The sequence below is a fragment of the Phocoena phocoena genome, chromosome 7, assembly GCF_963924675.1.
Source record: "Phocoena phocoena chromosome 7, mPhoPho1.1, whole genome shotgun sequence".
Taxonomy (NCBI): domain Eukaryota; kingdom Metazoa; phylum Chordata; class Mammalia; order Artiodactyla; family Phocoenidae; genus Phocoena; species Phocoena phocoena.
In genome coordinates this window covers 69,215,200-69,241,378 of record NC_089225.1, presented here as the reverse complement: position 1 = coordinate 69,241,378, position 26,179 = coordinate 69,215,200, and the positions used below count along the sequence as shown (strand labels likewise).

Below are 26,179 nucleotides of genomic sequence, written 5' to 3'. Positions count from 1 at the left end.
ATTATTAAATTGCTCTTGAAAATCATGCTCTATATCTCCTCTTTATCGGGGATTTTAGTACCTTTGAAACTTGATTTCTTTCTTCTTTTGGTTAGGTTTGAAATATAGCACAATGGAAAAGGATAGAGGTAGGATGTGTGTTCAATAAAGGTTTTTTCCATAACTTGGAGCTCAAGAAATGAATCAATGTCATTGGCTAAGTGAAGGTCAATATCAAATAATTCACAGGAAGGTAATGAGACATTTTAGACTTCTATTCAAATACAAATTATCAAGTTTGATAAAGCTGTATCATTTGTATTAAATCATATAAAATAGTTCTATTATTTCAAATATAAATTTGGAAAAATATTGCTCTTTGATCCTTTGAGGCATTAAACATATTTCATTGTATTAATTTAAAGGATTATTTTTAGAACTGTTACTGTCAGTTATTAAAATGGTTTAAGCCTAAATATCCATTTGTGTGTGCTTACATACTCCCCATTGCCTCAATACCTATCCCCATGAATTCAGATGATGTTAAAATATAAATCTTTTATGCAGTTATTTTAAAATGTTAGAAACTATTATAATGTTTCCATTTGACATCCACCACTCTACATTAGCTTATTTTGAAGAGACTAATGCTAGAATTTATTCGTTCATTATATATTTAAACACTGTTATGTAAAAGGTATTGTACTAAATGAATGTAGATATCAAATTTCATAAGAAATCATTCATGCTTTTAAGGTTTTAGAATCAGGCACAGATATAAATCAATTATATGTAAGATCTGTGATATGAGTGGTAGACAAGCACTGAGGAAGTGTTTGACAAACACTAGGGAAGCAGGCATTATTTCCATCTTTAACCCAGGGGAAGGAGCTCATGCAGACAGTAAATATTTAGCTGGGAGGTTCACATGTAGTGATCTGAGTGGAAAGTGCATTCTCAGCTGAGGGAAGGTAATGAGCAAACCTGCAGAGGCAGGAAAATATGATGAGTGTTGGTGTGGACACACCAACTGGTGGTCAGCTGGCTTAATTTGGTCTGCAGAGATGTTTTGTTTGTCCTGTATCACAATTAAAATTCTTTAGAATTGTTGCCAACATTAAAAAGCAGAGAAATGATGGGTTTCCAGTTTCTTGTGAAAAAGTGAAGTTTTAACTCTATCCCACATTACAACATTCCAACAGCCCCAAACAGCAATTATTTGGAGCTGAGAAGCTGCTGCTTCATCCTAAGCGAGAAATCGCCTTCCTTTCTCAAAATAACTGGCTTTTTCATTTCCTTATGTTACTTGCTTTGTTCCTGTAATTGAGTTAGCTGCCCCTAGCCAGGATTACAAAAGTTAATGCTGTGTGGAGTTGATTGATGTCTCTGTTTTAGGATGTATTAAAACCTGTAACATTTGTTGTAAATAATATATGTTCCACAAAAAAAAAATCTTGACTATTTTTTAGGGAGATTAGAAATGAAATTTCCTTCAGATCTAATCAAATTTGAATGTTAGTTTATGTTGTGCTCACTATCACTAACAATCAATCATTTTTAAATGTAAATTAACTATTGAGGAAATATTTTCAGAATGTCAACAATTTGAAATACTATTTAACCAACTCTGTACATGCATGTTATCGATTGACTGATTGAATATGTGTTTAATGTAAAGATGAGCTATGTTTTTACAATCCAAGATTTGGATCATGTAAAATGATAATTGGGAGTTTTATATATTCCCAAGTCTTTTTATGCACCTCCCCACAAAAAAAATGTACACTGCTATTTCTCTCTTGTTTTCAGGAGATCAGTACGAAATTTTGACACAATTAATCCTTTTCAGGATAATAAACTGTGAGGAATTGGCCTACATTTGGTCAGCTTTGTCTCATGCAAGTGTTTTATACACTTGTCTTAAAAAACAAATCTGCTCAATTTGAAACTAAACCTTTTACCTTATATATGTTTAATTCTTCTCAAGTTCAAATGTATATTTAGATTTTGATTTTCATAGGTTACATGTGATTTTTAATCCAAGGAACAGCTACTTATAGTAAATTGAGTGTTAGTAATATTGGTAATATGTAATAATTATTACATATTATGTAGTGATATGTATTTAGGAATATGTTTAGCTTACCATAATTCATAATGTGCTCTCAACCTACAACAGTAACTGTCCCTTTGGACACAACTGGAAAAAGTGGGTATTTAGGCTTAAGATTTTTTTTTTTTGGTGTGAAACTTCATTGTTATATAAACACCATTGCCTACTATCAAGTTGTTCCATAATTCTCAAAAACTGTGTTTTAATTTGTCCATCAGATCATTGTTGGGATGTTCTGTGTAATGAATGGAAATATTTACCTGTATTAGTTCTATTTTTAATGTCAAAAATTATTTATTTAATATTTTCTATGTGTTAGGCATTCTTCCAAGCATTTTACATAAATTAACATTTTACATAGTAACAACCATCTTATGGTGAAGGCATCATCAATAACTCCACTATATAGATGGGGAAACTGAATCATGGAGAAATTAACTTATTTGCCCAGGGACACATCGTATGGAATGGAATAGAAATTAATTCCAGGTGATCCACCTCAGAACCCATGCTCTTCACCTCTAAGCTATGGTAGTGCAGACCAGAATGACCTCCTTACTCTTAGGAAAGTTCGGATGAGATTGACATACTTCACGTATTTAGTCTTCAGAGCTACTAAAAATTCCAATGCTACGCTAACCTTTGCTGTCACTAGGGAGGATTTTGCCATTCTATGTAATAAGGTAGAAGTATGTGAAATTAGCGTTAAATATTCATTTTTATCTACAAAATGCCATATGGTTTTATATGGCTCAAGAAAATACCTATTAAAAGTTTATCCCCACTTGAAAATCCACATTAATGTCATAGTTTATATGAACTTTCTCCTGATTACCCTGATATAAACACAGCTTAGGTAACAGTGGGAAGAGCCAAATGGCCATAAAATTTAGTCTAAAAGTTCAAATAGACACTGGGTTTAGGTGATGATAGTGGTTCCCACAACATGTGGTTATACTTTGGGTCAGATGTTCTGAATAATATGGAGAGGAGTGACTTCAGAAATTAGATTCAATTTATTAGATCAAGGAATTAGAAAATATCTGTAATAAAGCAAAGCTTAAAAATGCAAACCAACCTCAAAAGAGCCTAATCACTTTGTCATAAGAATTAAAAATACTGGTTTTCAAAAATAGAAGTAGAACATATTAATTCCCTTTATGCTTTAGCATGTATAGACAACTATTTTTTATGATAAATGAGCATATAATATATGGGATTCCAAAAAAGTGTTTTATATTTATTTGAATCCTAGAAGATTTAGAGGGAAGGCTTGATTCTCCTTAAGTTCAGTGTAGATATAATTCTTTCCTGTTTTATTTCTTAATGTAATTTAAATTTAGTAGTATCTCACGGATTCCCTCAAAGAAGATTCAGGTGTTTGAAATAAAAGCTTGAAAGACGATTTGCATGAAATTGTCATATTAGCAGAGTATATGTTGTTAGATTTTAGAATCTGCTCTTTGGCACATTTTAAATGGTCAATATCCTCCCACACACATACTCACACATACACTTACCAGAAGTCACATCATCTATTATAGTAACAGAGAACAGAGAAAGACAAATAATGCCAGTAAATACCTATTCTATCCATCAACTGCTGGATAACAAACCTACCTAAAACTTAATGGCTAAAATAAAAATTATTATTTTGTTTATGAATTTTCAATTTGAACAAGACTATATAGGAAGAACCCATTTCTACTTCACTCAGCATCACTTGAGGCAGCTTGAAGGCTGGGGCGCCAGAGTCACGTGGGGTACCATTTACTCATACGATTGAGAATTGATGCTGCTGTTCACTAGAATGTTAGCTGGGCCTTTGGCCAGAACATTTCAATATTGTCTTTACATGTGGCTTTCTATGCTTACCAAATGGTGGTGGGGGTCCAAGGAAAAGCATCATGAGAAGGGGAAGGAAGCAAGCAGAAGGTGTATCACCTTTTCAAATTAGCCTTGAAAGACATCAAGGTACAAATCTTCCACATTCTACTGGTTAAAAGCAATTAATTAAAGTCAGCTGATAATCTAGGGATGGAAACTTACATTCCACCCTTTGATGGGAGAAGTGTCAAATTATGGAGTTTAGTTTTTTTTTTTAGCAGCATTCCTGAGCTATGATATAGAGTAAAATGCATATGTTAAAAGTATAATTTGATAGGTCTTAAAACATGTATACACCTATGAAACCATCACTACAGTCAAGAGGAAAACATAGCCATAACCCCCCAAAATTTCCTTGTGCTCTTTGTAATTCCTTCCAACTAACCCTCCTCATCCTGTTCATCCATATATAGACATTAATCTTTTTTTCTGTCACTATAGATTAATTAGCATTTTCTAGAACTTCATAAAAATGGAATCATGCAATAGATTTTTTTTGTCTGATTTGTTTCACTCTTAATTATTTTGAGATTGATCTATGTCGTTGCATGTATCAACAGTTAATTTTATTGCTGAGTACTATTCCATTGGATACTACTGCATTGGATATACCACAATTTGTATATCCATTCACCAACTGATGTACATTTGTATTGATTCCACTTTTTGGATATTATGAACAATTCGACTAAGAACATTTCTGTACAAGTCTTTGCATGGACATGTTATCATTTCTCCTGGAGAAAATACCTAGGAGTAGAATGAATAGGTCATATGGTAGAAGTATATTTAACTTAAAAAAAAATGCCAAACTGTTTTCCAAAGTGGTTATACCACTTTCATTTTTAGCTCCCACATATAAAGAGTTTGAAAATTGTCACTCTATTCCTTACAGGAAAATGCTGGACGAAATCAACGACTTTCGGTCTTCCCTGGTGGCGCAGTGGTTGAGAGTCCACCTGCCGATGCAAGGGACACAGGTTCGTGCCCCGGTCCAGGAGGATCCCACATGCCGCAGAGCGGCTGGGCCCGTGAGCCATGGCCACTGAGCCTGCGCGTCCGGAGCCTGTGCTCCACAACGGGAGAGGCCACAACAGCGAGAGGCCCGCGTACCGCAAAAAAAAAAAAAAAAAAAAAAAAAAAAAAAAATCAACGACCCTCTCATGTGATTAATATGATTAGGACTCTATATCAGAGAACAGAGTTTTCAGAGAAAACCACCACCCTGAAATCTAGATAGAAAGATGAATTCAGAGAGAATCACTATCCAAGATTTGCTTACATAAGGCAGAAGATTCTTAACACCATACATTGGTAGAACTATTTCCTTAACTAATAATTTTGACAAATTTCTGGAGACTAAGTACAGACTAGTGTGAGAAAGTGAGAAAATTCTAAAGGCTGCAGTTACAGAGGATCCCCTTCTCTTTCATGGACTTCCCCTCTAGGAAGCCCAATGGGTCCTCATGATGAGGAACTGAGAAAAATCTCTTCCTAGCTCTGGAAGGGGGAGGGAAAGAATAGCCATTGTGAATTCTACCTAGACCATTCTGCGTAACAGAAACCTACTCTCCAGAGGGAAAGACTTTTACCAAAAGGCTTACCTCAGGGTTTTGCTAAAACATTGTCCCAGATGGCAAAAGAAAATTCCACCCACTCCAGCCTGCCTCAGCCTTTCTGTCCCACCTAAGGGAAAAATAAAAAATTATACTCAACAGGTAAGAGGGCCTCAAGGAAATAGATTGAGAATGCTGCACCAGGGAAAAGAATATAGGGAAGAGAGAGATAAAAAGCTACACCTGTGTAGGAGAGACAAAAACTCTTGGAAAGGTTTCACTCTGAGATACAGGCCTATTAAAGCAATGAGTTTTTAAAAAAAGTTCATAGAACATCCTGTTCTGCATCACCCATCATCACTTCAAAATGCCTTCACTATAACAGTGGAAATATCTGAAAGATGCAGACTCTCTCTGAAGAACAGAACAAAGGTAAACCCCAAAGCCATGGAGGGAGACGAAATAAGGACATTTTAAGAATCTGAAGCCTCTAGTACTTATAGCTGTAACAAATATTAAACAAAACATATCTCCTCTATGGGACATTATAGGCTTTTTAATTTCATTACCTATTACCCAAAACAGCATGTCCAGATTTCAAGACCACTAACAAAAAACAGCAGGCAATCCAAAAAGTGAGTAAAAACAAAGTTTGAAGAGACACAACAATCAAAACCAGATTCAGAGATGACACATATACTAGAATTATCAGGAATTTAAAATAACTATGATTAATATGATTAGGATTCTAATGCAAAAATTAGAAAACTTTCAAGATCAGATGGATAATGTCAGTGGAGAGATGGAAACCGTAAGAAAGTTCAAAAAGAAATGATGTTAACTAACAGTTCATAGATTTTTCTAAAAATCAGGTAAGAAAGCTTCTTTCAATTACCAATTAGCTAAGAGCTTTTTTTTTTTTGCGGTATGAGGGCCTCTCATTGTCATGGCCTCTCCCGTTGCAGAGCACAGGCTCTGGACGCGCAGGCTCAGTGGCCATGGCTCACGGGCCCAGCCACTCCACGGCATGTGGGATCTTCCCGGACCGGGGCACGAACCCATGTACCCTCCATCGGCAGGCGGACTCTCAACCACTGCGCCACCAGGGAAGCCCTAGCTAAGAGCTTTTTATTAGGAATGTTGGATTTTGTTAAATGCTTTTTCAGCATTTACTGAGATGCTCACATATTTTGTCTGTTTTTAGTCTGTTTACATTGATAGATTTTCAAATATTAAACCAAACTTGTTTTACTTAGTTAAACCTCATTTGGTCATGATATATTACCCTTTTTAGATATTGTTGGATTTGATTTGCTAAATTTCCAACAAAAAATTTCCCATCTGTGTTTATGAGGAATATTTATTTTCTTTCCTGGTATTGGAATAATACCTCATATTATGAGTTGCACAGTATTTTCTACCTTTCCATTTTCTAGATTTTTGTATCATTTCTCTCTTAATTGACTCACTGAATTTCCTAGTAAAGCTATCTGGGCCCAGCATTTCCTTGGTTTGAATGTTTCTAGATACATATTCAATTCTTAAAATAGATATAGGAATATTCATATTGTCTATATCTTTTTGTATGAGCTTTGGTACTTTGTCACTTTCAATAAATTTGTCAGTTTTATCTGTTTCAAATTTATTGATATAGCATTGTTGATATTTATTATCATTTTAATATCTGACAAATCTGTAGTGGCATCACCTCTTTCATACCTTACATTGATAATTTGTTCTTTTTTTCCTGATCAGTTGGGCTAGAAGTTTATTAATTTTATTTATTTTCTCAAAGAATCAGACTTTGGTTTAATAGTTTTCTATTGTTTTCTGTTTTTTACTTCATTGATTTTCACTCTCATCTTCTTACTTGGGTTTTTAATTTGCTCAATTTTTCTAGTTTTCTGATTTCTTTATGTGGAAGGTCATTGATTTGAGTTTTGGACTTACTTTCTCAGGGCACTAGCATAACTTTTAGCAACTCATGTCAGATAGGCAAAATATTTACCACCCATATGTATTATTTAGGGTTCTCCAGAGAAACAGAATCAATAGGATATATAAATACAGATACAATATATTTTACATATATTTATATGTATATATTTATATATCTGTATCTATATATTTATATCTAGAGAGAGAGAGAGAGATTTATTATAGGAATTGGATCACGTGATTATGGAGGTGGAGAAGTCCCATAATCTGCCACCTGCAAGCCGGAGAGTGGAGAACCAGGAAAGCTAGTGGTGTAATTCAGTCAGAGTCTGTTATACAAGCACCGGAGAAGACATATCTCAACACCAGCAGAAAGCAAATTAGCCCTTCCTCTGCCTTTTTTGTTTTATTCAGGCCCTCAGTGGATTGGTTCTGCATTGGTGAGAACAAATTTTCTTTATTCAGTGTACTGATTCATATGCTAATCTCTTGTAGAAATACCCTAATAGACACATGCAGAAATAATGTTTTACCAGCTATCGTGGTATCCCTCAGCCCAGTCAAATTGACATATAAAACTAACCACGGCACCATGCTATTTCCTACTTTTTGTCTGGCACAGAGTCATACTCTGTCAAACACTACCATTTATGTTGTGTTGTTTATCTCCTCACATGGTATAGTAAAGCAAGCACAGTCCTGGGTTAAAAGACCTAATCTAGAATCCTGCATCACCCACTTATTAATCTACATAGGGCTCAGTTTCCTACTACTAAAATATGAGTATAGTCGTATTCCTCTAGGAAGATGAAAGCACTAAATGAGATATACCTGAGACTGCATTTCCAAAGCTTCAGTTCATTTGTACTTGGTTTTAACTTTATTCTAAGAATCTGATCACTCCTTCCAGTAGTGGAAACTAAAGTGATAATTTAAAATATAGTAATCGTCCCTCTCTATTCACATCTCTCATGTTTAATTTTTGTATTGTGCACATCTTCTTTTAAGTCTAAATTTATTTTAAAATATCAAGCAAAATTTACCCCAGGATTAATCACCACAATACTTCTTGTTCTGTGACCAAGATCTCCAAAGTACTTAAGTTTAAATCAATATTGTCCCATTACTAAACAGGAGACATCAATGCTGTAAGATATATCTGTGTGATACATAAAACCTTAGGAGAAAAAAGGGACACTAGTACATAACTGGCATGAAGAGTCCAAGTGCAGATGACCAGCCAAAATTTTCCCTTTTTCTCAGTTATTTTGGTATCATGTAAATGTAGCTTCTTTTAAAAGAGCATTTGATAATGTTATAATATAGTCAGTGACTTGCTGATATAATGTGGACTGATACTTGTATTCTGCATAGTCATATCTATATTAAAATGTTGATTAAACTGAAATTTTATTTCAACTGGTATAATTGAAATAAAAAGTCACTGTATTTCTTCTTCTCATTTTTTGCCTAACACATTTTTATCTGAAAATATAAATTCCTTAGGACAGTATTATAAACTAGGCCATGCTATTGAAATAGTAAGTAAATAAAAAGAGGAACCTGGAAAGTCACAGCCAATTCTGAGATAAAATATTGCAGGTAATATGATAAAACATTTGTCCTGAAGTTATTTTTCTAACGCATGAATAAACTAGGATGAGAAAATATTAAGTTCTTGAAATTTTATATGCTTGCATGAGCAATATGATTTTTCTTTATATTTGTTGTAGAGAATAGAAAAAAAATCAAAGCTATGAATTCTCTCTATATTAATATATGGATTGACATCTATAATTGAATGATTGAAAGTTTAAAACATATTAGACATAATGTCCAGTCTCATTTCTAACCAACAATCAAGGAAATGCTGGTAGAGGTTTATTTCCACAGTCATGTTTCATGTTTCCATTACTACTTTTTTTTTTTTAAGAAGGCAAGGCAAAGTCTGCCTGCCACAAAGGGTTTCCTTATACCATAGGAAGCCCAGCAAACTCCCCTTAGAGGCAAGAAGTTTCCTGAGAAGTACAGGGAAACAGCAAGGGAAAGAAGGGAGAATAGATGAACCTTGCCCTAGGGGGAAATTAAATCTAGTATTTTTTTTTTTTTTTTTGCGGTACGCGGGCCTCTTACTGTTGTGGCCTCCCCCGTTGCGGAGCACAGGCTCTGGACACGCAGGATGTGCAGGCTCAGCAGCCATGGTTCATGGGCCCAGCTGCTCTGCGACATGTGGGATCTTCCCGGGCCCGGGTATGAACTCGTGTCCCCTGCATTGGCAGGCAGACTCTCAACCACTGCGCCACCAGGGAAGCCCTAAATCTAGTATTGATACAAATTTCCAGTGTGCTCATCCAGTCAAAGGTGAAAAGAAGAGCCATGGTTTACTAAAACCTAGAAGTTTCTCATTCAGTCCTGTGGCAAAGCATAGATACAAGCAAAACAGAACACAGCTTATCAGAAGCAAAAAGTCCACAGGTTAAAGTAGAAAATCTTATACTTTTCAGTCAAAATAAGTGAATTCAGAAGATGTCTGAGTGCTCCCTTTTGCCAGCTTATCTCTAGGGAAGTAGCTATATACAGAAATAAAGATAATTGTCATTTGAAGGCAAGGATGGAACCAACAAAGAGGATGACTTGAACAAAACCAAGCACAAAACTATCAAGAATTGAGAGTTAAGTGAGGATGAAGTGGGGTTTATATAAATTAGATTGTTATACATGTGCCAAAGTTAAATCTTTAGTAAACCTACATAACATCACTATTTTGTTTTGCTCCCAAGTAATTAATAAATAACATTTGTCGAGCCACTGTAATAAGCAATGCTTCCTCTGCTTTACAGCAATTCATTCAGTCATCACAAGTTTCCTATTATCTAGGCACTGCTGTTATTCTCTTTTTATTTACACTTTTTATAAAGTATAGATGAGCTAACTTGCTTTTTCCATAGCCTGAAAGCAGTAGAGCCCAATTTGAACTACGCAATTTGTCTCCAGAGGCTGTGCACTCTTAATCACTACTGCACAGCAGAGGCTCAAGTTAAAGAATCGCTCCAGGTGTTACAAACCAGATGCAGTTGTAGCCAACCAACCATCTATCAAAAATGTGGGCCTTTGACAGCAGTTCTTTTAAGTGCTCTCACCATCAGTTGCAGGGTTACCTGTTACACAATTTGTGACTGAAAAAGGAATGCCCTTAGTGTAGGTATCACTAGTTCACCAGTGTTGTTTGAAGCTATCTGTGCTTATTGGGCAGGGAAAGGATTGGGATTCATCTCAGTATGCTACGAGAGTAAAGCATCAGCGAGAGCTGAAATATTTTCATTCACACAACTTCAGCCACAGGAATTAAGGTAATGTGACCACACTGGTACCTGAAATTCACCTTGAATGCCCATATTATCTGAAGCAATACCTCTGGAAAGCATGAAAACAAACAGGTTTTCTTTTAAAAATACAATATACCTAAATGTATAGGTAATGATTTTTAAATTTCAGAATGAGAATTTTTGACTAGATATATGAGTAGATTCCTAACTTACTAGAATGCGAATCATATTCTATGTTATTTCAACGGTATAGAATTCTTAGAACCTGCAATCTCCACTATTTGGTATCCTACTTCTCCTAAGCTGCATATTTCACAGGGAGTATCCCCAGTAGTAAGGCTCTGAAAAGGCAGGCATGGTTACCTTTGTTAGGTAACCGTGATTTCTTACAAAGACATAAGGGCATGTGTGATAGACTATGGTAGAGGAGTGGATGGAAAGCGCTTGTACATTTCCCAGACTTCCTGCTTTGGGTTAGAGGGAAAGAGAGTTGTCAGAAGCTGCTGAGGAGGTCCCTTTCCCATATCACCTTAACTATTTGTCTGGTTGGGAGATATAAATAAGAAGTAGCTGTGCAAATCCTACATAGATCAAAGGAAATGAATGGGGAAAAGGAGATGTTTTCTATATTGCTCCTTTCCTCTCCTGTGAATGGACACTAAAAACAGCTAGATATACTGAGCATTTCATTTCGGGCACTATATTATCTCCTTGATTTGTTTAGGGAACTACAGTTGATTTATTTCAACAAATGAAACAAATATTTCATTTACCTATATGCTTTCATTACTTTCATCCTTCTAGTCACTTAAGCTTTAACTTGGAACACACAATGTGTATTTTTCACCTTAATCTTTTTTTTTTTTTTTTTTAATGGGTCCAACTCTGTATGTTAACTTCTAAGAACATTGTTCGAGTTTTATTACTTGCTCTGGTTAAGCCTGGACTTTGAACACTTTTTCAAGGATGCAATTAAATTGATGAATATTTGCAATGTTTGGTTAAATAAAATGGAAGTATCTAAGATTTTTGATTTGGTTTTAAAAGTATTTTTACAGAAGTTATTGCTCCTATTATTTTATCCATCTATTTGTATAAGAACAGCAACACTGACAATACAGTATAAGTTTTCATATATATTTTTCTTTCGGAAAATTACTTGGGTCATTCTGCAATCCAGTTTTGTGAAAGCATCGGTCTCTATCAGAATTTATCAATTACATTGCTATCTGTGAAGGTAAGCAAAGATAAAAAATGAAGTCACTTCACCATAGATCAGAGGTGGGGTGAGAGGGGAAATGGGTAAACTGTTTATTTTTCTTTTTAGTATAAATAAATTAAATTGAAAATTTTAAAATATAAATAAAAAATTGAAGTTACTTTAAAAACATCTATTTTAATTTTGGGAATATTCACTAAAACTAGTCCTTCTCATTACATGATTTGCTTATTTATTTTACTGTTTTATCTTTGTGTCTCATACTAAAAAATTCTGCATTCTTCACTAGCTACCATTTATCTGTCTCATTTTCTGTATCCTGGTCTTTTATATCTCTACATATCGGAGTAATCTTAGACTCAGAGTTTTCTTTTCTTCCTCTATGTTCATGCCCTACATGAAATTTTAAGTTCCATAGCTTCTAACTGCCTCAGTTCTGATAACGATCAATTTTTGAGTAGCCGTACATTTTCTCTTGAACTCTATAAATATACCATATGACTATTAAACCTCTCCACTTGGATGTTTAGCAGATATCTCAAATCTAGCACATCCAAAACTGGATTATTGATTCCTACCTCCCCCCACCTCCACACTACCTACCAAATCTTTTCCTATTACAATGTTCTCATATTTCAGTGAATAGCACTATCTGCCTGGGTGCTGAAGTCAAAATCCTTGAAAATAATCCTTGCATCATCTTTCTCTCCTCATCCATATCCAATACAACACGTTTCGTAGTCTACACCTTCAAAATATATTCTGGAACAAATCACTCTCACCATTCCCACTACTCCCACCATCTCTGTGTGGACTACTGTAGTAGCTTTCTCCCTGGTCTCCCTACTTCCAGTCTTGGTGATCCCTAACACCCTATAATCTATTCTTTCACAGTAAGCAAGATTCGTTTAATACATCAATCATATCAAGTCATTCTTCTGCTCTAAACCTTCAAGTGGTTTTCCTACACACTTTACCCAAAGTCCCTCCCATGGCATACAAGATCTGGCCTCTGCCTATCTCTCTGAATGTATTTCAACTCCATGGCCTTTGTTCCCTGTGCCTCATCCACTCTGGACTCTTTGCTATTCTATGAGTACACCAAATCCCCTCCTGCCTCTTTGCTTACTCTTTATGCCTGAAAATCTCTTATGCCAAAGTCTGGATAGCTCATTGTCTCACTCCGTTTTGATCTCTGCACAAGTATCTCTTCTTGGAGAGCTTACTTGTTTTCTTAGCCACTCAATGTCTTTTGATTGGAGAATTTAGTCCATTTACATTAAAGCAATTATTGATAGGTATTGCCATTTTGTTAATTGCTTTCTGGCTGTTTTTGTAGCTCCTCTCTGTTATTTTCTTCTTCTTTTTCTCTCTTCCCTTGGTTTGATTGTTTTCTTTAATGTTATGTCTAGATTCCTTTCTCATTTTCTTTTGTGTATTTACTATGAGTTTTTTCTTTGTGGTTACTGTGAGGTTCACATATAACATTCTATGTATATAACAGTCTCTTTTAAGTTGATAGTAACAATTTTGAACACATTCCAAAGCTTTATATTTTCCATCCTCCATGTTTTATATTTTTGATGACACATTTTAACATATTTTTATTTTACATATCTTTCTTAATGAATTATTGTATTTTTAATTAGTTTTACTACTTTTGTCTTTTACCCTTTATCCATGCTTTATAAGTGACTGATCCACTATCTTTATTATTTGTTTACCTTTTTTGGTGAGATTTTACTTTTGTATGTTTTCTTATTATTAATTAGTGCCTTTTCTTTCTTTCTTTTTTTTTTTTTGCAGTACGCGGGCCTCTCACTGTTGTGGACTCTCCCATTGCGGAGCACAGGCTCCAGACGCGCAGGCCCAGCGGCCATGGTTCACGGGCTTAGCCGCTCCACGGCATATGGGATCTTCCCGGACCGGGGCACGAACCCGTGTCCCCTGCATCGGCAGGCGGACTCTCAACCACTGCGCCACCAGGGAAGTCCAGTGCCTTTTCTTTTTATCTTAGAGAAGTCTCTTTAACATTTCTTGTAAGGCCAGTCAAGTGATGATAAACTCCTTTACTTTTTGCTTATCTAGAAAATTCTTAATTTCTCCTTCAATTCTGAATTCTTTGCTGCATACAGAATTTTTGGCTGGCATTTTTTTCCTTTCAGGACTTTGACTATGCCATGCCACTCCCTTCTAGCCTGTAAAGTTTCTTCTGAAAAATCTGCCAATAGCCTTATGGGGTTTCCTTTATATGTAATAAGTTGCTTTTCTCTTTCACTTTTAAGATTCTCTCTTTATCCTTAACTTTTACTGTTTTAATTATAATGTATCTCAGTATGTCTCTGTTTGGGTTCATCTTATTTAGAACTCTTTGGGCTTCCTGTCCTGGATGTCTGTTTCTTTCCGCAGATTAGTAAAGCTTTCAGCCATTATTTCTTAAAACAATTTTTCTGGCCCTTTCTCTCTCTCTTCTCCTTCTGGGATCCCCTGTAATGCAAATGATATTCTGTTTCAAATTGTCCTAGAGGTCCCTTAAGTTATCCTCATTTCTTTTAATCCTTTTTTTTTCTCTGTCTGGGTGTTTTCCATTGCATTGTCTTCCAGCCTGCTGATTTGTGCTTCTATTTCTTTCATTCTGCTGTTGAACCCCTCTAGTGTATATTTTGGCTCAGTTATAACTTCTGTTTGGTACTTTCCTATATTTTCTGTCTCTTTATTGAAGTTCTTGCTGTGTTTATCCATACAACTCCCGAGATTGGAAAGCTTTTTATGACCACTAATTTGAACTCTTTATCAGGTGGGTTGCTTAATCTATTCCATTAAGGTCTTTTTCTGGACACTTGCCTGTTTTTTGCTTTTGTTTTTGTTTTTGGAACATATTCCTCTGTCTCCCTGAAATAACTACCTCCCTGTCTTGAAGGAGTGGTTTGTATAGGAGCTGTTTTGTGTATCCCAGAAGTGCAATCTCCCCCAGCCACCAGAGCCAGGCACTCTATGAGTGTCCTTCACTTGCGCTGTGTAGGCATGCTATCTGTAATAGGGCCGTGTTGGCTGCATGGGGAGAGTGGGGTTCAGGGTGCTTACCTGGCCTGGCTTGGCCACTGTAGGATTTGAGTCATTTACCTGTCCTGGCTACGAGGTTATGGCTTGATCTCTGCGTTGGGGGGTCAGGGCTTGGAGTGTTCATCTGACCTGGATGTGGCTTGTCTGCTGTGTAGGAAGGGCAGGACTCAGGGTGCTTGTCTGTTCTAGGTGTGATTCAGTCTCTGTGCAGGATGGCTGGGCTTGAGGCACTCATCCAGGTTGGTTACAGCTTGCTTATTGAGTGGGGAGGGGAGGGCTAGCAAAAATGGTGCAACAGGCTCTGTCATGTAAAAATGAGTTTGTAAAACTGGCATTTACCAGTACTTCTGTTCCTGGATAGAATCCCTACAGGTTCTTGCCTCTCGCCAACCACTTTAAAATTAGTAACTGAGTCTCCTTCAATTATAGTAGAGATATTTTTCAATCTGTTGCTTTTGCACTAGATCTCAGCTTGCTTGGGTTTGTTTGCAAACCCTTTAAGAGTGGAATCTCTGTTCTCTGCAGTTCAGATTCTCCTGGTCTGAATCCCCATTGATTTTCAAAACAGGACATTGTAGGAGCTCATCTTTCCAGTGATAGCCCCCAGGGTTGGGATGCCTGACATGAGGCACAATCCCTTCACTCCTCAAGAGAGAGTTTTGTATTGGGGGATACTTCCTGATTGTGGGGTCACCATGTCCAGGGTGGGGTCCGAGGTAAGGCTGTGTTTTTGCCTCTCCTACCCTTGTCCATGCATCTCTTTTGTCTTTTGTTGTGGAGATGCACTTCATCTAGGTCTCAGGTTCTTTTCCAAGGAAAATTACTTATATGTAGCTGTAAATCTGTTGTGTCCATGGGAGAAAGTGAGTTCAGGGTCTTTCTATACCACCATCTTAGATGCCCCTCAATTTATTTTTATTTCTGAAAGATCCATTTGGCTTTATCTTTTTTCTTTTTTGTCATTGCATTGTTTCTTTATATATTTCACATACATAATTGTATCTTATTTCTTTAAATATTTTATACATATAAAATTAATGGCATTATTTCCTTTTTGCTGTCTGTCTCTGTCTCTTAAAAAGATTATTTTCTTATAAATTTGACTGTCTTTAATAAGAGCTCATATTTGGCTGATCTTAACATGTGTAAAAACTGGGGCCTAAAATGAAAAGGCTTTCATCCAGAGAAGATTCACTTTTGCTTTTTTTTGAGCCAGGGAGTATTACCAATCTCATGGCCCCTTTCAGATTCCCTGGCTCAATATAGTACACTCTGGTTCACCTTCCTCCTCTTCCTTTAGACAATCATGATATTGGAAAGTTCCTTAGGAAAAACCTACCTTTCTTCTGTGCTTATTAATTCAAGCTCAGATTTCAGGGTCCCCTCCTGCCCCTTGGAAATTTTCTTTACTTCCACCTCCTCAACTCAGTATTACAACAAAATTCATATTTTATCCAAGGTCTATCCACTTCCTCACATTGATAAAGCCCTAGGTATATGTGCTGTGCTGGAAGCAAAAATTAACTTTCTTTAATCATCTGAGTAATTCTTTTATTTAGTAATGTTTTGCATTGATTAGTATTACATTTTACAGAATTCCAACACAAAGCCAACTAAATTTTTTAAAAAGAGAAAGAATTTAATGACTCACAAAATTGTTTCCAAACGTTCTAAAATAGGAATGATCAAGAATGCTCCCAGAATTGGTTGCAAAATCTTTCTGACTGCTGTTGCTGGTTTTGTTCTGCAATTTGTTGCCTTTCTGAATCGCTAGTTTTTTCCTAAAATGCTGATCTTGTCTCTAATGCTGCCAAAGAATGTGTCTCATTCAGCCAATATTTACAACTATTTCATTTTGCTCTGCAAAGGTTAACTTGTCCTTTTAGATTGTCTATAACCCTGTTTCATCCACTTAATAATGTGGAACAATTTCCCCTGGGCTGAGTCAAAACACTTTTGAGAGGACATTCAGATACTTTCTTCAGTCTTAGTATCTCCACATGAAGTGCTTGTCTTTTGACAACTTCCGACGAATCTGGTGAAAGGTCTTAACCTTAGTTTCCTGGTACTCAAGTTGTCTTCATTATTTAACAGTTGATTCTAAAACAATTGTCATGCAAACAAAAGACTTCTGCCAGTTTTCTTTGATATCATGTTTTAGCAAAAATATAGCTATTTATTTATAATTTGAGGAATACCATGAATGGACTATATGATTGCCATAGGTTATAGATTTAATTAATTATAAAATTTATATTAAAATATTATAATATTAAAAGATCATAATTTGAGGAATGCCATGAATGGACTATAGATTGCTATATGAGTGTAAACTAAATCTAATTTTTGAAATGAGGAATGGCAGGGAAAACTTCTCTGGAGAGGTGAAATTAAAAGTGAAGACTTAAAAAAAAACACACACACAAAAAACGGTACTGGGCTTCCCTGATGGCGCAGTGGTTGAGAGTCCTCCTGCCGATGCAGGGGACACGGGTTCGGTGCCCTGGTCCGGGAAGATCCCACATCCCACGGGCGGCTAGGCCCGTGAGCCATGGCCACTGAGCCTGCATGTCCGGAGCCTGTGCTCCGCAACTGGAGAGGTCGCAGCAGTGAGAGGCCCGCGTACCGCAAAAAACCACAAAAAAACAAAAAACAAGTGAAGACTGAGAATAAATAAAAGCCAGGGTTGAAAAAAAAAAGGAAGTGGAAAAAAAACATTTTAGGCAGAGGGAAAAAGACATTCAAAAGCCTTGAGGAAGAACAGTGAAAAAGCAGTTACAGAAACAAAAGCAGAGTGACTAATTTGTACTCAGTAATGGAAGTGGTTAGAAATGACCTTGGGAGAAGTGGGAAGAATTTTAACATCAGATAGAACATGTTAATAAAATGAGACTTTAAATCTAAGAACTATGTGAGACATTTAAGGTATTTAGTACGTAAAAAAATTATATTTTAAATTAAAAAAAAATTCTAGCCATAATGAGAAAAAAGGGATTTGGTTGAGAGTGGGGGCAAGAGTGGATCCCAGGAGACCAACTTGGAGCTTTTGCAGTGGTTTAAGTGAGAAATTATGGTGAGAGTTACAATGGAAATGGAGAGAAGGAGCTAGATTTGAAAGATACTGAAGCAAGGAACCTACAGGATTTGGCCACTGGTACAGAGTGATGAAAAAGAAGAGTCCATAAAATTAACTTCAGTTTTTGATGAAAATATGACCTTTTCATCCTTGATAAATGGATGATGGAAAATCACTATATTCAGTCCATACTTCCATTTTCCCATTTTCAACAGACTCCCTTTTATATACCTACTCTTCCCACCAAATATCCTTTGCCACTTGTACATTTTCCTCTAAAAAATTACTGAGATTTTTTTCTCTTTTTTTTGTATTAGGCACAACACAGCACTAGGTTCTTTTCAGTAACCCCCAATACCCACCTCATTTTGTCTATTTGTTTTTATCTTGGAAAAATTGAAAAAATAAGAAATTTCAGCAGCAGAATCTTTTATATTTTCTCTGCATGTTAAAGAGGGAAAATAAAAGAGTTTCTTTTCCCAATTCTGTTTTTTTGATGTGATGGACTTAACCCCAAATATACTTGAAATAATTATTAGAATTACAAATTCATTTTCAGGAAGTTCTTATTTATTAATGGCATAAGCTTAAATTTGCAGGAAAATCTCCTCCCTGTTTGCCTGACCTATGACCCTATTCTCTGATGACATATTCTGATTTCCCAAGAATGGCTTCTTAAGATCTAAACTGGTTTTAGAGTTGATTTCATTATTACTTTCAAGGTGGCATGTCATCTTTTACAGCTTAGTTTCCAACTTGCATCTTTCTAAAGTACATTAATAAGAAACTGTGCTACTAGTTTAGAATTTTATTAACATTCAAATCTTGCAATGGAATTGTATTAGAGTTCTCTAGAGAAACAAAACTAATAGGATATTTAATTAATTAATTTATTTATTATGAGGAATTGGCTCATATGATTGTGGAGGCTGAGAAGTCCCACAATCTGCTGTCTGCAAGCTGAAGACCCAGGAAAACTGGCTGTGTAATTCCAGTCTGAGTCTGAACAGAACTAGAAGATTGATGGTATAAATACCAATCCAAAAGCAAAAGACTTATAGCTCAAGCAGGCAGGCAGTAAGGGCAGGTGGAACAAATATCTGCTTTCTCTACTTTTTGTTTTGTTCAGGCTCTGGACAGATTGAATATTGCCCACTCACACTGGGGAGGAGCTAAATGCACCAATTCAAACACTAATCTCATCTGGAAACACCTTCATAGACACACCCAGAAATAAAATTTAATTTGGAAATCCCAGCCAAATTGACACAAAATTTACCATCACAGGAATCATCTGCTATACAAAACAATATATTGTAAAACAAAAATCAAAACATCTGATTGCATTTTATGTTATCAAAGACAAAATGCACCAGTTAAGGAGAGATTTTATTCAGTCTATTGCATTAGGGAGAGCATTACAGATTTGAAGATTATACGGGGCTTCCCTGGTGGCGCAGTGGTTGAGAGTCCGCCTGCCGATGCAGGGGACACGGGTTTGTGCCCCAGTCTGGGAGGATCCCACATGCCACAAAGCGGCTGGACCCGTGAGCCATGGCCGCTGAGCCTGTGCGTCCGGAGCCTGTGCTCCACAACGGGAAAGGCCACAACAGTGAGAGGCCCGCATACCGCAAAAAAAAAAAAAAAAAAACTAAGCTAGATATTTCTTTTTCAGAAGATTTTATCTAGAAATTCAACTTTGTTAAAGACTATTCAAGTTTTCTATTTTATGTTGGATGTTTTGATAGTTTATGGTTTTTGAGGAATGGCCCTTTTCCTTTTTGTTGTTGTTCAAATTGGATAATTTCTTGATCTGTCTTCCAGTTGGCTCATTATTTCCTCTGTCATATTCATTCTTCTATTGAACTCATCTTTTAATTTTGATTACTGTATTTTTCAGTTCTAAGATTTTATTTTTTTCTCTATATCTTCCATTTCTGTCAAAATTTCTGTTTTCATTTGAGTCAAGAGAATTTCTAATATCTTATCAGAGAATTTTTATGATATCTATTTTATAATCATTGCCAAATAATTACAATATTTGATATATCTTGGTTTTGCAGTCTGTTGATTTTCTTTTCTTATTCAAATTGATGTCTCTGGTTCTCAATATGGTGAATAATTTTGGAGTATATTCTGGAAATATTAAGTCATATATCATAAAACTAGTTATGTTTATATCTTCTATTTTAGTAGGTAATCTTCCTGCTAAAGTTCAGAATGCATGTCCTGGCTCACTCTGGGGGCTGTAATTTAAATGCTGAGGTTTCAAAACCTTTGTAGTGCTATTTTGGTCTGCTCTGTTCATGTGCTTTTCAATGAATGACTAATTAGAAGCATAGGCCACTCTGGAGTCTGCCCAGAATTTTATACACAGAATACTTTTCTGCAGCTCCCTTCTCTCCCTATGCCTACCTTCCACTTTCTAATTGGGTGGATGCTAGGTGCTTCATCTTTGCTGTCACTCAGTTAGAACAAGCTTAGGATAGTAAGACTCCATTTTACTGTCTCCACAGTACATGAGAGGTGAAAGAGTGCTGCTTCTTTGCTGATGCTCACTTAGTATAAAACTGTGATTATCCATATAGCTAACTCCACAGTTCCACAGCCACAGTGTTCAATATGGAGCAGAGGGGATGCACCTCTGCTCATGTTAGTGCAGTGTGGTGATGGTTGATAGGGTTCTGACACACAGTCTCTCCAATGCATGGTGGGGAGAGGTAGGGATACTACCTCCTAAGTGTAGAGCAGGGATGGAAGATAGTGTTCTGTCTACAGTCTCCAGAGCACACTGTAGGGAAGCAGTGAGGCACAACTTTTATCTTGTTATTACAGACCTGGAGGGAGGTCAAAAAAGTTATGTCTCGCAGGACATAAGTTTTCCCAGTCTTTGTTTAGGGAGACTATGCTTTCTTAGGGCTTTTTAAAAAAAAGTCTGTTACCATTGGCATTTGTAGTTTATGGGCTTCCTTAGTACCCAGCCTAGGATATATTAGAAGCAAAAACAAACAAACAAAACATTTAGAATTCACTTCTAAGTCATTCCTCAAGTCACAAAATCCCTAGCTAGTTCTTTTATCCGCTTTCAGATTCCTCTGATAATTATTTCATCCAGGATTTTTAGTTGTAATTACTAGGAAAATTAAGGAAGAATGCACTTTTATGGAACTCTTTTTACGGAAGGGAAAGACCAATGTCTAATCAATTTTAAGGCCATATATTCAGTCCTAGCCTCATTTTCTGTTTTATCAGCATTTGCTAAATATGTTCTGTGTACTATTAGCACTCCTGGAGAGTTATAAAGGAAGTAGAAGACTTAGTTACAGCCCTCACATCTATTATGATCAAATTCAGTCAAAATACATTTACTGAAAACCTTTTGTTTGCCAGACAAATTTCTGAGGTGGGGATAAATATCATGGTCTAGTTAGGGAACAGACATTCAAACACATTATCCTATTACAATGGGTTAATGATATACTTAGAAATGTTTTAAAAGATTACTGAAGCAGTGAATATTTCTCTTTTTATACATATACATTAAATTAAACCTGTGACAATTGAGTTGGTTTTGGGAGTTAAATATGAAATTGATAGACTACTTGGGAAATGAGATAAAGAACAAAAATGCAAATTTTCATACAATAAATCTTCAAATTCATGTAACCAATAAAGTCTATACAGAGATATAATTTTTATATGTGGGAGGAGGAAAGCATAAGGAATAGGAGAAATGGCATAAATTGTATTGTGATTTGGTTTCTGGAGTAGTTTTTTTTTTTTTTTTTTTGGAGTAGTTTTTTAAGTGTTAAGATCAGTCATAGAGAAATGTAAACTATGTGAATTCAGTCCATAACATATACCTGAGTAAAAGCCATTTGATTCTCTTACTATGGAGATAGTCATGTGCTGTTATTTTGAGAATGGTGATAGGTAAGGAGCTCATTATCAGTCATTTTAATTTTACAAATGTCTTAGTTCAGGCTGCTATAACAAAGTACCATAAGCTGGTGGCCTATAAAAAACAGAAATTTATTTCTCACATTTCTGGAGGCTGGAAGATCAGGGTGCCAGCATTACTGGTTCTGGTGAGCTCCCTCTTCTGGGATGCAGACTGGACTTCTCATTGTATCCTCACATGGCTGGAAAAAGGACTAGAGTGCTCTCTGGGGTCTCTCTTATAAGGGCATTAATCCCATTCATGAGAACTCTGCCCTCATGACCTAATTACCTCCCAAAGGCCCACTTCCTAATATCATCACATTGGGAGTTAGGATTTCAACATATGAATTCTGGAGGGGGACACAAAATTTAGTCTGTTGCAATATGAAAGGAAAATATGGAGCTACTAAAATTAAATATCAGACACACTCCCTGACTTCAGACTACACTACAAAGCTACAGTAATCAAAAGAGTATGGTATGGGCACAGAAACAAACAAATGGATCAATGGAACAGAGTAGAGAGCTCAGAATAAACCCACACACATTTGCTCAATTAATCTATGACAAAGGAGGTAAGAATATACAATGGAGAAAAGACAGTCTCTTCAATAAGTGGTGCTGGGAAAACTGGACAGCTACATGTAAAACAATGAGATTAGAATATTCCCTATCACCATATACAAAAATAAACTCAAAATGGATTAAAAACCTAAATGTAAGGCTGGAAACCATAAAACTCCTAGAAGAAAACATAGGCATTATGTTGTTTGACATAAGTCTTAGCAATTTTTTTTTTTTGTATCTGTCTCCTCAGGGAAGGGAAACAAAGGCAAACATAAACAAATGGGACTCAACAAAACTTAAAAGCATTTGCACAGTGAAGGAAACCATCAGCAAAATGAAACGGCACGTTACTGAATCAGAAAAGATATTTGTAATAATATATCTGTTAAGGGGTTAGTATCCAAAATATACAAAGAACTCATACAACTCAATATCAACAAAGCAAACAACCCAATTAAAAAGTGGGCAGAAGACCTGAATAGGTATTTTTCTAAATAAGACATACAGATGGACAACAGGAACGTGAAAAAATGCTCAACATCACTAATCATCAAGGAAATGCAAATCAAAACCACAGTGAGATATTTCCTCATGCCTGTTAGAATGGGCATCATCAAAAAGACAAGAGATACAAATTACGGCAAGGATGTGGAGAAAACAGAACCCTTGTGCACTATTGATGAGACTGTAAACTGGTACAGTCACTATGGAAAACAGTACGAAGGATCCTCAGAAAATTAAAAATAGAACTACCATATGATCCAGCAATTCCACCTCTGGGAATACATCCAAAGGAAATACAAACACTATTCCAAAAAGATACTTGCATCCCTATGTTTATAGCTGCATTATGTACAATAGCCAAGATATGGAAGCAACCTAAGTTGCTTAGATGAATGGATATAGAAGATGTGGTATATATACACAATAAAATACTACTCAGCCATAAAAAGAATGAAATCTTGTCATTTGTGACAACATGGATGGACCTGGAGGGTATTATGCTTATTGAAATAAGTCAGACAAAGGAAGACAAATGCTGTATATTTTCACTTACCTGTGGAATCTAAAAAATAAAACAAATAAACAAATATAACAAAACAGAAACAGACTCATAGATTCAGAGAACAAACTAGTGGTTACCAGAGGGGAGAGGAGTGGGGAGAGAGGCAAGATAGGTAGAGGGGATTAAGAGGTACAAACTATTAGGTATAAAATAAATGTCACAAGGATATAATGTACATCACAGGGAATATAGCCAATATTTTATAAGTTAATATGGGGTATAGTCTATAAAAATATCAAATCACTATGTTGTGCAACTGGAACTAATATGGTATTGTAAGTCAACTATACTTCAATTAAAAAAAGAAAAAAAAAAGAAGATGAAATGGTACAATACCTATATAATTCCATGCTCACTAGTGTGTATGCAAAGTAAAGATAAATGAAAGTTAAAGACAGCCATGGCAGTAACTCAAAGATAAATTAATTAATGTCAGAATCACTCTAACAGAATGACTCAGGTGACATGTCCATTGTTTAAAAGACCTGACAGAAGAAAAAATGATTACAATAATTCCTTACAGAATATAGTTTTTAAAAATTAAAAACAAACAAAAACAACCTTTAATTCTTAAATGACTTAGAAACTATTTCCTTCTAAAAGGAAATTATAATTTATTTCTGAAAATGTCATGTCATTTTTAGACTCTAATTGTATTTGATATTAGACTGATTATAATAGGAGGAAGGCAAAAATCAACTTTTAAGAATAATTTTTATACTACAGTGACTTATATAATAAAATTAAATTTGAAATAGTTGAGTTACCTGATTTTAAATAAACCAATGTATTAAGATTAAAGATGTGGAAAATTAAATTTCTCCATAGTGTAATGGAATGGCTTACAATCTCTTTATTTTCTAATAGTAATCAAATAAGTCCATTTAAATCATATATTTATTTCTTAATATTTCACTAACTGATGACATATTATGAACATTCACAATGTTTAGAAAGGCGAAATCTGCCACTCAAAAGTAGGAAGCTTACTGACATAGACCTCCACCTGCCACCTAAAAGCGTTAGGAGAAAGACAGTGGGTCCTGGAATAGAGAGGGCTTTTCTTGGAGTTATGTAGGAACATCTGCTAATGCTGAAGCTGCTACGGGTAAAAAAAGGAGAAAGATCTATATGGATCAATGAATCTGGCAGGGATATAAACCCTTGTTATAACAGGAGTGCATTTGGCTGTAAGCAATAGCCAACCAGACTCACAGGGGCTTAAATACCTAGGATATTATTCATTTTACATAAGAAAATGTCTAAAGATAGGTTTTCTAGGGCTTGAATGACTGATCAAGGATAGCAGCAAGGGCTCAATTTCCTTCTATCTTCCTGCTCTACCATGTTTAATATGTCACCACCATCCTTAGTCTAAAAATAGCTGCTGTGTCTTTAATCATTGTGTCCATTGTCCAGGTAGAAAAAGAGGAAAGGATGAAAGGAAGAAGAGCAAGCACCTGAAGAGGTATGCAAACCAAGCCTGTCCCTATTAAAAGCTTTTCCAGAGCCCATACCTCCTACCCCCCAGGAAGATCCCTTATATCTTATTGGCCATAATGGGGACGTGTGGCCACACTTGGCTGTCATGAAGTCAAGGATCATGAGAGTCAGCATGTACACCACTTGCGGAGAGAAAAAGTTTAGTTAGAAGAGACTATGGACTGCTTGTTTTTGAACAGAGCCAAACCATAGAGTATGCCACAGGGATGTGGATGATACTGTCAGGTGGTTGATTCAGAGTGAATTGATCTCAGAAACTTCTGAGTTCACCTTAGTGCCCTTGAACATTCTGTATTTTACAGCACAAGAGCATACAAAATTTCCACATCTTCTGGAATATGCTTTATTACCCTAGGTCTGTCTTCTGGTCCAATAACTATTTAATAGAATCTAAAGAGATTAAATTACCCTTGGTCTCTAACTTCTGTTGATTAATTCTGCTCAGATATATCCTCTCCTCTTGTTGTATTAGTATCTGATTACGGCTCATTCTGAAATTTGCTTTTTGTCTAGCTAGGAGAGTTTGATTTCTAGTATCTCCCAGTTTCTGTAGTATTTTGTCTCTGTTTCTCTCTCTGTGTTTGTTGCCTTTAACCTCTCTGTGTGCCTTTCTTGATTAAGCTGCAATTATGGCCATTTGTGGCTCCAAGGCTCACATCTTTTCAGCTTCATCACTGGAGAGGAAGGGACTCTATTTTTTAATTCCCTATTTGAAATATCCTAGAGAAAGACTGTTGACATTGTCTGGTCACATGCCCACCTCAGAAAACATGTGTAGTGAGGTTAATTGCACTGTGATGTGCCTAAGTACGTGTTCAACTATTTCCCTTAAAAAAGAGCTGGGGATTTCTAAGCAGAATGAGGGGAAAAGTACTGATAAAATGAAAAAAATGATACATATTATTCTACCATATAAGATTCTATTTATATTTTTCTATGCTTAA

At 35.9% G+C, this 26,179-nt stretch overlaps 1 pseudogene; it reads right to left on the bottom strand.

Moving 5' to 3' along the window:
• The window catches only part of LOC136125402 (serine/threonine-protein kinase VRK3-like), a 60,407-nt pseudogene that overhangs the window by 8,273 nt on the left and 25,955 nt on the right, over window positions 1-26,179 (bottom strand).